This window comes from Leuresthes tenuis, unplaced genomic scaffold, assembly GCF_036924035.1.
Source record: "Leuresthes tenuis unplaced genomic scaffold, fLeuTen1.0.hap1 SCAF_42, whole genome shotgun sequence".
In the NCBI taxonomy this organism is placed as follows: Eukaryota; Metazoa; Chordata; class Actinopteri; order Atheriniformes; family Atherinopsidae; genus Leuresthes; species Leuresthes tenuis.
The window spans coordinates 573,277-589,363 of record NW_027325396.1 but is presented as its reverse complement, the minus strand read 5'-3'; the positions used below and the strand labels follow the sequence as shown (position 1 = coordinate 589,363).

Sequence of the window (16,087 nt, the reverse complement as noted above, 5' to 3'; positions counted from 1 at the left end):
GCACATTGTAGATCGCTTTACTGCCAAAATGATCTAATTTAATGGATTGGTTTAGACATGCATAACAGCATTTTAAGAACAAAGAGAGAAACAAAAAGGGACAACGCTTCATGGTGGAAGGTGATGTATAAATAAAGGAGAGACCATTTGAGCAGCACAGCCATTTCGCAGCACAGGGACAGCAGTCCAAGTTAAAGGATCTCCCACGTGGTATCACCTGTCACACTGTCTCAAGGCATCAAAAGAAGAAAAAATCACCAAACTCAAGGACAAAGAGACGAAGACTCCGGTGAACGAAGAGAGAGGACTGACAAACCAGAAATACAAAAGGATGCTCGATATCAAGATCCAGAAGAAGAGGCTAACAATGCCACGAACACTTACGATGCTGGGAATGATGCCAGCAATGAACAGAGAAGAAGATTCAGTGTCATCAATCTGCAACACGTGCCTCTAATGAGGGGGTGAATATAGAATCCTCAACAATTACAACGTCTCTGGGAACTGTGACAACAACAAGGTTTAAACCATTTTGATATATATTGTAACCTATTGGCTTAGGAATAGTGCTGAAAATGAGGTAAATCTAATCCACCACTGTCCTTGGTCTTCTATAGGGTTTTTAAACTAATACGTGGTTTGTTTTTCCACAGAAATTTGGAGATGCATGAATCTAGTGACTTAAACCAAGTAGCAGATGGTTTTATGGGGATCATTGAGAACAAATAGTTAACTTTTGGTAGTATCATCATTTTAATGGTTGTAACTCTCCCCATAAGTGATATAGGTGAGGACTTCCAACGAGAGAGATCGTCCTCTACTCTCTTTAATAATTGCACATAATTTAGCTTTGTTAGCTCTGAGAGCCTGGAGGAAATGTTTATGCCTAAATATCTAATATTTCCTGACTGTAAAGTGATCACAGGTATATTCTGGACCCTGCAGTTAATGGGCAGAACTTTGGTCTTAGACCAGTTGATAGAGTAGTCAGAAAGTGCTGAGAATTTATTTATGAGTGTGATCGTGTGAGTGATAGACGTCTGTGAGTTCTGAAGGAAAAGGCTCCCGGAGGGCCTCTGCCCTATGCTTATGGGGGCTCTTTCCGGGGGATTCCTCTGCAGTCTTCTGGGTGAATGTGTGGTTGCCCCTGCGGTGGGCTTCCTGGGTTCTGTGCTCTGTGGGGGCTGCTGGTGGCCTGGGTCTTGTGGCCCTCTCTGCCTGCTTCTGATTGCTTGGGGGGGCTGTGGATTGTGGCCCTGTACGCTTATACACTCATAACTAAGCACGGTTATCATGTAGGTCCTGTGCCATGGGTGTTGCATGTTCTCGCACACACACACACACATTCATTAGTCCAGTAGCATGGTCGCTAAGCAGTTGATGTATTATCATGTCGTCTCAGGTCATCTATATCCACAGCTGTGTTGTATGCGATTGCCGCTTCTTGTGCTTGTTTTTGTCTCTTTGTGTGTTTGTTTTTTCTCTGCTTGTCTGCTTTCAGGTGCTCCTGGTGGCGCTAAGGCTGGAATCCCCTCAGAGGCCATGGATTGTTGTCTGTTTTGTTTTTTACAGGTGTAGCAGCTGGTTGTCTGGTTTTTGTTTCTATTTTTGTTCTCTTTCCTCTTCTTTCCTCTTCTTCTTTCCTTGTCCCCCGGTCCGGTTCAGTTCTATTACATGTCATATATTGTAAACAGAAATAAATAAATGGGCATCAAGGGGAGCTTTACATTTATAAAACTTCCCTTGGCAAAGCAAATCTGTTTGGCATCAAAGGTATTCAGACTACAATTCTGCTGCCATAATGCTGAACAGGACAAGGGGAAAAAAAAAAAAAAAGTAAAGAAGACAGTTCTGCCGAAAGCCAGGGACTAGACCTGTTCTAAGTTCTATACTTTTTAAAAGGGGCGTGTTTATCAACTATAGAATTAGAAGATTTACAAAAATGGTCAAGTGCTAGATCTTCATCTGGGATTTTAACAGTGTCATGAACTATTCAACAGATCAGTTAAAAAAAAGCCTGCTCATGGAGATGTTTCAGGATCTGGATACCAACCGTGGACCTAATGTTTTCATTTTTGCAATTCTGATACAAGCTATTGAGCAGTGATAACTAACACCAAGTTCAGATACTGCGGATTTTCTACCTTTGATTTGTTAAGATTGAGCCAATCAGGGACAACCTTGAAGGATCTCTTTGGTTTTGTAGGATCTGTAATTACCTGAGAAAGGTTGATATTGGTACACACCTTTTTTAAATGATCAGAGGCAGAGTTCAACTTGTTTAAATTAAAATTGCCACACTGAGATTGGGTTTAGGCCACATGCACACAGAATGACCTCAACAAATATAAGAAAAATTAAACATTTACACATGGATTTTTGAATACATGTAGAGGAATGATACTTTGAAATGTGCTCATTGCGGAGTTATGCTCAGTTGAGTAATGAAGGTTGAACTATTCTGGGAAAGAGGTTCTATTCCCAGCATCATGATGGACACTCCTGATATAGAAGGTTTCGCTAACGCATTGGAATTGTTTTACTATTTTCATATGCATGTGCAATGAAGAATGGCTTGTTGCTGATAAATGCAAAGAAGAACAGCTTACACATAGATGCTCACATATAGGCTGCTGAATGCAATGAAGACCTGCTTATCCAGTAAAGTTCAATGTCAATGTGTAATATTCAATTAGGATTTGCAAAACAGTGAAGTTAAACAATGAATGGGTCCATAGTCGGTATGAGAAGACTACAGGAATATTTACCTGGGTGTACGTTCAAACAGAGATGAAAAAATTGCGATAAATAATTGTTTGTTTGTTAGTATGTATATGAATGTTATGTGTATAAACTGTGTTGGGTTATAGTTACTCAGTAGTGTCTCAGTGAAACAACCGACGGGGGAAGCCTTGCGGTGACAACAAAAGCAGTGTTTTACTGATCAGTCAAGTTTTCCAGTGTACTCCATACAAACTGGTTGGCTACTGAAGGGATAGAAAATGGGGAATAGTTGTTTTAAAGCAAACAAGGAATTAGATGGGAAAAATACATGTTTTAACGGGACCCAGACAATATTAAATACTCAGACAGATGGGAGAAGAAGTGTAGTTTTGTAGGAAATCACAAAATTATTACATAAAATTAGTGAAATCAATTGAAGAATGCCTTTCTGAAGAGCTGTTTACCACAGATGAGCAGCTTTGCAACCAAGCACATTGTAGATCGCTTTACTGCCAAAATGATCTAATTTAATGGATTTTTTTAGACATGCATAACAGCATTTTAAGAACAAAGAGAGAAACAAAAAGGGACAACGCTTCATGGTGGAAGGTGATGTATAAATAACTGTGTATATGATGAAGGAGAGACCATTTGAGCAGCACAGCCATTTCGCAGCACAGGGACAGCAGTCCAAGTTAAAGGATCTCCCACGTGGTATCACCTGTCACACTGTCTCAAGGCATCAAAAGAAGAAAAAATCACCAAAGGACAAAGAGACGAAGACTCCGGTGAACGAAGAGAGAGGACTGACAAACCAGAAATACAAAAGGATGCTCGATATCAAGATCCAGAAGAAGAGGCTAACAATGCCACGAACACTTACGATGCTGGGAATGATGCCAGCAATGAACAGAGAAGAAGATTCAGTTTCATCAATCTGCAACAGGTGCCTCTAGTGACGGGGTGAATATAGAATCCTCAACAATTACAACGTCTCTGGGAACTGTGACAACAACAAGGTTTAAACCATTTTGATATATATTGTAACCTATTGGCTAAGGAATAGTGCTGAAAATGAGGTAAATCTAATCCACCACTGTCCTTGGTCTTCTATAGGGTTTTTAAACTAATACGTGGTGGTTTGTTTTTCCACAGAAATTTGGAGATGCATGAATCTAGTGACTTAAACCAAGTAGCAGATGGTTTTATGGGGATCATTGAGAACAAATAGTTAACTTTTGGTAGTATCATCATTTTAATGGTTGTAACTCTCCCCATAAGTGATATAGGTGAGGACTTCCAACGAGAGAGATCTCTATCTTTAATAATTGCACATAATTTAGCTTTGTTAGCTCTGAGAGCCTGGAGGAAATGTTTATGCCTAAATATCTAATATTTCCTGACTGTATAGTGATCACAGGTATATTCTGGACCCTGCAGTTAATGGGTAGAACTTTGGTCTTAGACCAGTTGATAGAGTAGTCAGAAAGTGCTGAGAATTTATTTATGAGTGTGATCGTGTGAGTGAGAGACGTCTGTGAGTTCTGAAGGAAAAGTAATACATCATCAGCATAAAGACTTATTTTATGCTCAATATTTTGGGATTGGATGCCTTTAATATTTCTATCTTGTCTGATAGAAGCTGCTAAAGGTTTGATGAAAATAGCAAAAAGTGAGGGAGAAAGTGAGCAACCTTGTCTTGTACCTCTCTGCAGACTGAAGCTTGGAGAAGTTTGATCATTTGTCCTGACACTTGCATTTGGGGAGCTATATAATATCCTTATCCAGTTGATGAAGTGTGACCCAAACCCGAATTTGTTTAATGCTGCAAATAAAAGTTTCCAGTTCACTCCATCAAATGCTTTTTCTGCATCTATAGAGTCGATTGTGGCTTCCAAGTTGTTGATGGTAGAATAGTCTTTGAGATTAATGATCCGGTTTGTGAATGAACCGTTGTGCCTACTGCTCTTCAGCCTGTCAAATGAAATGTATAATTTGAAACGTGACAAATGAACGAAGACCCAAGGAGTTGAGTCGTAAACAAATCAATACTGTTTCCTGTGCAAGGACCCGTCAGCCGAGGAGTTGAGTCATGAACGAATCAATACTGTTTCCTGTGCGAGGACCCGTCTCCCGAGGAGTTGAGTCGTGAACGAATCAATACTGTTTCCTGTCCTGCTGACTGAGCTTATGAAGCTGCCGCCTGCCATGTGGTGAGGAAGGGTACTGCATGAAAATGAACGAATCACTCACTGAGACAACTCGTTACTCCCGAGTCATATAAAAAATTAGTTTATATCGAACGAATCGCTCACGAACGACACATCACTATCTATTTGACGAGTTATGCATGAATTCGGATTTTGCAATAAAATTAATTCCTTCTCTCAAACCAAGTTCAAACTGCTTTGTCCTTCATATTTATCTACTTCTAATCTAGTTTCAACAATAAACAACACTGTATTTTGTAGTATGAAGAAGAACCAGACCTAATTTTCAGCAATTAGCTTCTCTCGAGGAGATATGAAGGAATACAGATTTTGCTATAAAATGAAATACTTCTATCAAACTGACTTAAAACGGTTTGTTCTTATTTCTTCATTTCTGATGAAGTTTCAACAATAAACAACAAACTTTGTATTATGAGAAAGAACCAGACTTATTCTTCAGGAATCCGAAAATAAGCTCTATTTCACGAGTTATGCACAAATTCGGATTCTCCTATAAAACAAATTCCTTAACTCAAACCAAGTTAAGACTGCTTTGTCCTTCATATTTATTCATGTCTAATCAAGTTTCAACAATAAACAACGTTGTACTTTCTAGAATGAGAAAGAACTTCTTCAGCAATAAGCATCTCTCGACATATGACGAAATACAGATTTTGCTATAAAATTAATTCCTTCTATCAGCCTGACTTAAAACTGTTTGTCCTCCTTATTTATCCACTTCAAATCAAATTTCAAAAATTAAAAAAATTTTGTAGTTTGAGAAAGAACAACTTAATCTTCAGCTATCAGTATAAAAAGAGGGTAAGAAAAGGTGCAAATGCCAACCATACATCACTAAAAGGTGGAGCGGAAGTATTCGGCTGCAAGTAGGTGTGACTGTTCGACCATAATTTGTAAAAAGCGGGTAAGAAAAGGTTCGAATGCCCGACTATATATTAACAAAAGCGGAAGGAGAGATCTTCGGATGAGAGTGGGTGAGAATTTCCAACCATAATCTATAAAATGCGGTGAAAAAAAAGGTGTGAATACCCCATAGAACACTAAAAGGTGGAGCGGAAGTGTTCGGCTGCAAGAAGGTGTGAATGTCCGACTATATTTGGTGAAAAGCAGGTGAAGCAACGTCTGAATGCCCAACCTTACATCATCAAAAGCGAGATCAGAGGTGTTTGGCTGCAAGAAGGCCATAGTTTGCCAAAAGCGGGTAAGGTGCGAATGACCGACTAAATATCAACAAAAGTGGGGGCGGAGGTCTTCGGATGCAAGTGGGTGTGAATATCCCACCATAAAAGTATGGTGTAGAGGAAGCTGTGAATGGCCGACCATAGTAGAAAGCGGGTGAGAGAAGGTGCGAATGTCAAACCATACATGATCAAAACAGTGAGCGGAGGTGTTTGGCTGCGACAAGGTGTGAATGTCCACCCATAATTAATGAAAAGCGGGCAACAAGTAGGTTCGAATGCCCAACCATACATCATCAAAAGCAGGAGTGGATGTGTTCGGCTACAAGAAGGTTTGAATATCCGACCATAGTTTGTAAAAAGCGGGTAAGAAAAGGTTTGAATGCCCGAACATACACCATCAAAAGAGGGAGCGGAGGGGTTCGGCTACTAAAAGGTGTGAAAGTCCGACCAGGGTTTGTAAAAAGCGGGTAAGAAAAGGTGCGAATGCCCGACAATGTATGATCAAAAGAGGGAGCGGAGGTGTTCAGCTGCAAGAAGGTCTGAATGTCCATCAATAATTGCTAGAAAACATGAAAGAAAATTTTCTAATATCAAACCGCACATGATCATAAGCGGGAGAGGAGGTGTTCAGCTGCAAGAAGGTGTGAATGTCCACCCATAATTACTGAAAAATGGTTTGTAAAAAGCGGGTAAGAAAAGTTATGAATGCCTGACTATACACCATCAAATGCGGGAACGGTTTTTCGGCTGTGAGTAGGTGTGAATCTCCGACCATCATTGCTGAAAAATGTGTTAGAAAAGGTAAGAATGCCGGTCCATACATCATCAAAAGCGAGAAAGGTGGTGTTCGGCTGCAAGTAGGTGTGAATGTCCAGCCATAATTACTCACAAACGGGTAAGAAAAGGTAGTATTGCCAGACCATACATGATCAAAACAGGGAGCGGAGGTGGTTCAGCTGCAAGAAGGTGTGAATGTCCGACTAAAATTTGTAAAAAGCGGATAAGACAAGGTGCGAATGCCTGACAATGTATGATCAAAAGAGTGAGCGGAGGTTTTCGGCTGCAAGAAGTTCTGAATGTCTACCCATAATTCCTGAAAAATGGGTAAAAAAAGGGTCCAAATGCCCAACCATACATCATCAAAAGCAGGAGTGGATGTTTTCGGCTACAAGAAGGTTTGAATGTCCATCAATAATTGCTTTAAAACAGGAATGAAAATTTTCGAATATCAAACCGCACATGATCATAAGCGGGAGAGGAGGTGTTCAGCTGCAAGAAGGTGTGAATGTCCACCCATAATTCCTGAAAAATGGGTAAAAAAAGGTGCGAATGCCCAACCATACATTATCAAAAGCAGGTGTGAATGTCAGATCATAATTTGCAAAAAGCTGATGCGAAAAGGTGAGAATGCCTGACTATACACCATCAAATGCGGGAGCAGAGGTGTTCGGCTCTGAGTAGGCGTGAATATCCGACCATAATTGCTGAAAAATGTGTTAGAAAAGGTAAGAATGCCGGAACATACATCATCAAAAGCGGGAGAGGTGGTGTTCAGCTGCAAAAAGGTGTGAATGTTCGACTAAAGTTTGTAAAAAGCGGGTAAGACAAGGACCGAATGCCCGAACATACACCATCAAAAGAGGGAGCGGAGGTGTTCCGCTGTAAGAAGGTGTGAATGTCCAAACCATAGTTGGTAAAAACCGGGTAAGAAAAGGTTGAAATACCCGACTGTACACAATCAAAAGAGGGAGCGGAGTTGTTCAGCTAAGAGATGGTGTGAAAGTCCGACCATGGTTTGTAAAAAGCGGGTAAGAAAAGGTTCGTATGCCCTAATATACACTATCAAAAGCAGAAGCGGAGGTGTTCGGCTGCAAGAAGGTGTGAACGTCCAACCAAAGTTTGTAAAAAGCAGTTCAGAAAAGTTTCGAATATCTAACCAAACATAATCAAAAGCGGGAGCAGAGCTGTTCGACTGCAAGTAGGTGTGAATGTCAGATCATAATTTGCAAAAAGCTGATGAGAAAGGGTGAGAATGCCCGACTATACACCATCAAATGTGGTAGCGGAGTTGTTCGGCTGTGAGTAGGTGTGAATGTCCGACCATAATTGCTGGAAAATGTGTTAGAAAAGATAAGAATGCCGGTCCATATATCATCAAAAGCGGGAGAGGTGGTGTTCGGCTGCAAGTAGGTGTGAATGTCCAGCCATAATTACTCACAAACGGGTAAGAAAAGATAGTATTGCCAGACCATACATGATCAAAACAGGGAGCGGAGGTGGTTCAGCTTCAAGGTCTGAATGTCCACCAATAATTACTGAAAAATGGTCAAGAAAAGGTGCGAATGCCCAACCATATATCATCAAAAGCAGGAGTGGATGTGTTCGGCTACAAGAAGGTTTGAATGTCCGACCATAGTTTGTAAAAGGCGGGTAAGAAAAGGTTCCAATGTCCAAACATACACCATCAAAAGAGGGAGAGGAGGTGTTCCGCTGTAAGGTGTGAATGTCCGACCATAGTTTGTAAAAAGCGGATAAGAAAAGGTTAAAATACCCGACTGTACACAATCAAAAGAGAGAGCGGAGTTGTTCAGCTAAGAGATGGTGTGAAAGCCCGACCATGGTTTGTAAAAAGCGGGTAAGAAAAGGTTTGTATGCCCAAATATACACTATCAAAAGCAGAAGCGGAGGTGCTCGGCTGCAAGAAGGTGTGAACGTCCAACCAAAGTTTGTAAAAAGCAGTTAAGAAAAGTTTCGAATATCTAACCAAACATAATCAAAAGCGGGAGCAGAGCTGTTCGACTGCAAGTAGGTGTGAATGTCAGATCATAATTTGCAAAAAGCTGATGAGAAAGGGTGAGAATGCCTGACTATACACCATCAAATTGCGGTAGCGGAGTTGTTCGGCTGTGAGTAGGTGTGAATGTCCGACCATAATTGCTGGAAAATGTGTTAGAAAAGGTAAGAATGCCGGTCCATACATCATCAAAAGCGGGAGAGGTGGTGTTCGGCTGCAAGTAGGTGTGAATGTCCAGCCATAATTACTCCCAAACGGGTAACACCGAGAGTCCGAAAAGGAAATATAGATCACCCTACTCACTTTTCACCTAAAGAAATGAAGGAAGAGCTAGTTTCCCAAGAAATAACCTGAGTGTGTAATTTGTTTTGATAACTTAGAAAAACGAAAATGACATACCTACTTTCCTTTATCCTTTTAATGGTTCTCACCTTCTCAACACTAAATGTGAGAAGTGTGAAATCAAAGACAAGAGCCCAGAGTATTTTATCCTTCTTAGACTCCATAAAATCAGATGTGTTTTTAATACAAGAATGTGGACTACCTTTTTTAAAAAACCATAGACAATGGGAGGAAATGTGGCCCCATTTATCGATATGGAGTGGTTCAAATCAAAATAAAAATGATGGTGTGGCCATTCTAATTAAAAATCCGCATGTTCTGGTGAAAGGTAGCACAGTGGTGAGAGACGGACGGGCACTTTCAGCACACTTGAATTTTATGGGGCAAGACTTTAACCTCTTAAATATTTATGGTTTCAATGGAAAAATGACAGGTATGACCTTTTAGAAGATATACAGCTTTACATGCTAGGGCAAGTACCTTTAGTTGTAGCAGGATTTTAACTGTATCTTGAGCAGGAAAGATAGAAAAAGAGCAGGGGGAGATTTTAAAGTGGATAAGACTTCGATTTTACTTCAGGGCATATGCAGGGATTTTAAGCTTACTGACTGTTTTAAAACCATGCATCCCAGAGAGGAGGGCTTCACCTGGTTTAGTCATGATGGCACCAGAGCCTCTCGCATCGATTATTTCTTTACTAGAGATTGCCCACCCACTGATGTTAGATTAACCCCTGTTTTCTTTTCAAACCACCTTATGCTCTCCTGCACCCTTTCACCCCCTTCTGGTGTGACGGTAGGACGTGGTCTGTGGAAACTCAACTGTTCCCTGTTGGAGGATGAAATCATAGTCAGTCAGTACAGGGAATGTTATAAAGAGTGGCAGACCCTTCAAGACCTCTACGAAACACATGCACAATGGTGGGAAATGGTGAAGGAAACGACCCAGACTTTTTTTAAACAGCAAGGTAAACGTAAAAAAAGGAAAGAGAATAGATGTATGATGGGACAACAGAAACGCTTACAGCGCTACTTTAAACTAAATCAGTGTGGCATAAACTTTAATGAAGAAATCAAAGATGTCAAAAAGGAAATGTCAGTTTTAGCAGAAATAAAGAGTAAAGGAATTTTTGTAAGAAGCAGGGAGCAGGAAATTGAGGAAGGTGAAAAATGCACACGGTACTTTTTTAAGAAAGTTATAAATAAAAAGGAGTGTATTCAAAATCTAAAAAGAGAAGATGGGTTTTGAACAAAATCCACACAAGAGATGATTGAAACTGTACATACCTTTTATAGTAACATGTACAAAGAGAAACCAGTGCACTTGGAAACATCGGCAGAAATTTTAAAATTCGTTGACAAAACCGTAAAAGAGAATGCACACTTGACACAGGATTTTACTGCTTTAGAGTTAAAAAAAATGCCTAACAGGTTTTAAGAGAAGTCGAGCTCCGGGTTTAGACGGGCTTCCTGCAGAATTCTATCTGACCTTTTGGGACCTTTTATCATCAGACATTTTAGATGTTTTTAAAGATTTTGAAAAACTCGACCGACTGCCTGACAGTTTTAGAGTGGGAATAGTGACTCTACTTTATAAAAAAAATGATAAGACTGACCTAAAGAATTGGAGGCCCATCACACTTTTAAACTTTGACTGTAAACTTTTTAGCAAGGTTTTAGCGACACGGATGTCCTCTGTTTTAGAGGAGGTAATTCACCCAGACCAGGCTTGTGCAATCTCAGGGAGACAACTCACTGACAGCCTCGTACTGATTCGAGACATCATTGATTACGATAGAGAAAGAAACACCCGGCTTGTCATCTTAAATTTAGACTTTGAAAAAGCTTTTCATCAGGTCTTGCATCAATATCTCTTTCAGGTGTTGCAGCCATCGAATAGGACCCTGAAACTTCCATCCTGCACCGCTGTTTGCTTTTTCACAAGAGCAGAGAAGATCGCACCGTTCCCAGCGGCACTGCAGTACCGGGTCGATGCTTGGAGTGAACGGAGCCAGCTCCTTTTTCAACTCCTATTGCTAAAAATCCATTTAATATGTAGTCCTCGTATAGAGGACATATCAAATATTAAACTGATAAGAACAGATACCACACTTGATCTTAGCCAAAAGGCCGAGAAGCGATAACTGTCCACTGGTTCACGTCCGAGGGCCCTTCCTGGCACAATGCGCACTTGTAGCGGTGTTCTTTTTAGTGTCACTTTGCACCTCCGCACTGAGCACTCTTCAGCCCTTTTAAATGGTATAACTTTGCACTCCTGCACGCTCCAGCAAGCACCATTCAAGCAACAACGTCAGCACAGTCGCAACAAGTAAGGCGACTCTACTCAGAGAAGTCACTCTGCACAGTAACAAGATTTCTTTTGCACAGACAGAAAGGGCTTCACCCGCAAAGGTAAAGCCTGCCAAAAATAGAAACAACTCACTAGTGCTGCTCTCCACGGAAGTCTTTAGTAAAAGGCGAAAGACTTGTACGTTATGAAGAGAAACCAGAGTACGATTATCCGTCACTGCAGGAGCAGGGCATCAGGCTAGTTGGCATAGCCACCTTCCCCATGGTGAGCTTTGCTTGGTAGAGACGTTTGCTCCCCCCCTTGCTCCTCGGCTGACCAAGTAGGGACAATCGGGCCCTATTCGATGGCTGCCTTGTCTTTTACTCTGTGCAAAAGACAAGGCAGCAACAAAAACACCATGGGAACACCGTATTGAGGCTTTTTTCTGACCGCTCATTCGGTGTCGCGTTTCTTTCAAGCAATTCTCCCGGTTAGCCCGCACTCGGCTTGCTCCCAGAGCCGTGTTAAAGTCTACTTCGCATTCACACTCTCTTCTCAGCAGACTAAAAGAAACTTCCATCCTGCACCGCTGTTTGCTTTTTCACTAGAGCAGAGAAGAGCGCACCGTTCCCAGCGGCACTGCAGTACTGGGTCGATGTTTGGAGTGAACGGAGCAAGCTCCTTTTTCAACTCCTATTGCTAAAAATCCATTTAATATGTAGTCCTCGTATAGAGGACATATCAGAAATTAAACTGATAAGAACAGATATTACACTTGATCTGAGCTAAAAGACCGAGAAGCGATAACTGTCCACTGGTTCACGTCCGAGGGCCCTTCCTGGCACAATGCGCACTTGTAGCGGTGTTCTTTTTATGGCCATAGGTGGCCAGAGTGTCACTTTGCACCTCCGCCCACCCGCTGCACTGAGCACTCTTCAGCCCTTTCAAATGGTATAAATTTGCACTCCCGCACGCTCCAGCAAGCACCATTCAAGCAACAACTTTGCACTCCAGCTTCGAACATCGGCACAGTCGCAACAAGTAAGGCGACTCTACTCAGAGAAGTCACTCTGCACAGTAACAAGATTTCTTTTGCACAGACAAAAAGGGCTTCACCCGCAAAGGTAAAGCCTGCCAAAAATAGAAACAACTCATTAGTGCTGCTCTCCACGGAAGTCTTTAGTAAAAGGCGAAAGACTTGTACGTTATGAAGAGAAACCAGAGTACGATTATCCGTCACTGCAGGAGCAGGGCATCAGGCTAGTTGGCATAGCCACCTTCCCCATGGTGAGCTTTGCTTGGTGGAGACGCTTGCTCCCCCCCCTTGCTCCTCGGCTGACCAAGTAGGAACAATCGGGCCCTATTCGATGGCTGCCTTGTCTTTTACTCTGTGCAAAAGAAGAGGCAGCAACAAAAACACCATGGGAACACCGTATTGAGGCTTTTTTCTGACCGCTCATTCGGTGTCGCGTTTCTTTCAAGCAATTCTCCCGGTTAGCCCGCACTCGGATTGCTCCCAGAGCCGTGTTAAAGTCTACTTCGTATTCACTCTCTTTTCTCAGCAGACTCTTGGGATTTTATCTATAAAATGAATTCCTTCACTCAAACTATGTTAAAACTGCTTTGTCCTTCATATTTACCATGTCTAGAAAGATTTAAACAAAAAAAACAACGTCGTACATTGCATCTTTTGATCATACATTTTCGGGCATTCGCACCTTTTCTTACCCGCTTTTTTCAAACCAGGGTCGGACTTTCACACCTTTTAATAGCCGAACAACTCCGCTCCCGCTATTGATTGTGTACAGTCGGGTATTTTCACCTTGTCTTACCCGCTTTTTACCAACTATGGTCGGACATTCACACCTTCTTACAGCGGAACCCCTCCGCTCCCTCTTTTGATGGTGTATGTTTGGGCATTCGCACCTTTTCTTACCCGCTTTTTACAAACAATGGTCAGACATTCAAACCTTCTTGTAGCCGAACACATCCACTCCTGTTTTTGATGATGTATGGTTGGTTATTCGCACCTTTTCTTACCCATTTTTCAGTAATTATGGGTGGACATTCACACCTTCTTGCAGCTGAACACCTCCTCTCCCGCTTATGATCATGTGTGGTTTGATATTCGAAAATTTTCTTTCATGTTTTCTAGCAATTATTGATGGACATTCAGACCTTCTTGCAGCTGAACACCTCCGCTCCCGCTTTTGATGGTGTATAGTCAGGGTTTCGAACCTTTCCTTACCCGCTTTTTACAAACTATGGTCGGACATTCAGACCTTCTTGCAGCCAAAAACCTCCGCTCCCTCTTTTGATCATACATTTTCGGGCATTCGCACCTTTTCTTACCCGCTTTTTACAAACCAGGGTCGGACTTTCACACCTTTTAGTAGCCGAACAACTCCACTCCCGCTATTGATTGTGTACAGTCGTGTATTTTCACCTTGTCTTAACCGCTTTTTACCAACTATGGTCAGACATTCACACCGTCTTACAGCGGAACACCTCCGCTCCCTCTTTTGATGGTGTATAGTCGGGCATTCGAACCTTTTCTTACCCGCTTTTCACCATCTATGGTCGGACATTCACACCTTCTTACAGCGGAACACCTCCGCTCCTGCTTTTGATGATGTATGGTTGGGCATTCGAAGCTTTTCTTACCCATTCTTCAGTAATTATGTGTGGACATTAACACCTTCTTGCAGCTGAACACCTCCTCTGCCGCTTATGATCATGTGCGGTTTGATATTCGAAAATTTTCTTTCATGTTTTCTAGCAATTATTGATGGACATTCAGACCTTCTTGCAGCTGAACACCTCCGCTCCCGCTTTTGATGGTGTATAGTCGGGCTTTCGAGCCTTTTCTTCCCCGGTTTTTACAAATTATGTTTGGACATTCAGACCTTCTTGCAGCCGAAGACTTCCGCTCCACCTTTTGGTGTTCTATCACACCTTTTTTTTCAACGCATTTTATAGATTATGGTTGGAAATTCTCAACCACTCTCATCCCAAGACCTCTCCTCCCGCTTTTGTTAATATATTTGAACTTTAGTCGGACATTCACACCTTCTTGCAGCTGAACCACCTCCGCTCCCTGTTTTGATCATGTATGGTCTGGCAATACTACCTTTTCTTACCCGTTTGTGAGTAATTATGGCTGGACATTCACACCTACTTGCAGCCGAACACCACCTCTCTCGCTTTTGATGATGTATGGACCGGCATTCTTACGTTTTCTAACACATTTTTCAGCAATTATGGTCGGAGATTCACACCTACTCACAGCCGAACAACTCCGCTCCCGCATTTGATGGTGTATAGTTGGGCATTCTCATCCATTCTCATTAGCTTTTTGCAAATTATGATCTGACATTCACACCTACTTGCAGTCGAACAGCTCTACTCCCGCTTTTGATTATGTTTGGTTGGATATTCGAACCTGTTCTTAACTGCTTTTTACAATCTTTGGTCGGACGTTCACACATTTTTGCAGCCGAACACCTCCGCTTCCGCTTTTGATGGTATATAATCGGGCATTCGAACCTTTTCTTACCCGCTTTTTAAAAACCATGGTCGGACATTCACACCTTCTTGTAGGCGAACAACTCTGCTCCCGCTATTGATTGTGTACAGTCGGGTATTTTAACCTTTTCTTACCAACTTTTTACCAACTATGGTCGGACATTCACACCGTCTTACAGCGGAACGCCTCCGCTTCCTCTTTTGATGATGTATGGTTGGGCATTTGCACCTTTTCTTACCCATTTTTCAGTAATTATGGGTGGACATTGACACCTTCTTGCAGCTGAACACCTCCTCTTCTGCTTATGATCATGTGCGGTTTGATATTCGAAAATTTTCTTTCATGTTTTCTAGCAATTATTGATGGACATTCAGACCTTCTTGCAGCTGAACACCTTTGCTCCCGCTTTTGATGGTGTATAGTCGGGCTTTCGAGCCTTTTCTTCCCCGGTTTTTACAAATTATGGTTGGACATTCAGACCTTCCTGCAGCCGAAAACCTCCGCTCCCTCTTTTGATCATACATTGTCGGGCATTCGCACCTTTTCTTACCCGCTTTTTACAAACCATGGTCGGACGTTCACACCTTTTAGTAGCCGAACAACTCCACTCCCGCTATTGATTGTGTACAGTCGGGTATTTTAACCTTTTCTTACCCGCTTTTTACCAACTATGGTTGGACATTCACACCTTCTTACAGCGGAACACCTCTGCTCCCTCTTTTTATTGTGTATGTTCGGGCATTCAAACCTTTTCTTACCCGCTTTTTACAAACTATGGTCGGATATTCAAACCTTCTTGTAGCCGAACATATCCACTCCTGCTTTTGATGATGTATGGTTTGACATTCGAAACTACTTGTTGCCCGCTTTTCATTAATTATGGGTGGACATTCACACCTTGTCACAGTCAAACACCTCCGCTCCCTGTTTTGATCATGTATGGTTTGACCTTCGCACCTTCTCTCACCCGCTTTTTACTATGGTCGGCCATTCACAGCTT

The 16,087-nt window shown here is 41.9% G+C and overlaps 4 non-coding genes across 4 annotated transcripts; all 4 read right to left on the bottom strand.

Annotated features, from left to right (window-relative positions):
* Positions 1–11,222: 11,222 nt before the first annotated feature.
* On the bottom strand, positions 11,223–11,413 carry LOC140285497 (U2 spliceosomal RNA). Its single transcript, XR_011910521.1, has one exon. It is a non-coding gene; the product is annotated as a U2 spliceosomal RNA (small nuclear RNA).
* A 259-nt stretch (positions 11,414–11,672) lies between these two features.
* On the bottom strand, positions 11,673–11,786 carry LOC140285500 (U5 spliceosomal RNA). The gene has a single exon (XR_011910524.1). It is a non-coding gene; the product is annotated as a U5 spliceosomal RNA (small nuclear RNA).
* A 389-nt stretch (positions 11,787–12,175) lies between these two features.
* On the bottom strand, positions 12,176–12,366 carry LOC140285487 (U2 spliceosomal RNA). Its single transcript, XR_011910512.1, has one exon. It is a non-coding gene; the product is annotated as a U2 spliceosomal RNA (small nuclear RNA).
* Positions 12,367–12,674: 308 nt separating this feature from the next.
* Positions 12,675–12,788, bottom strand: LOC140285495 (U5 spliceosomal RNA). The gene has a single exon (XR_011910519.1). It is a non-coding gene; the product is annotated as a U5 spliceosomal RNA (small nuclear RNA).
* Positions 12,789–16,087: the final 3,299 nt, after the last annotated feature.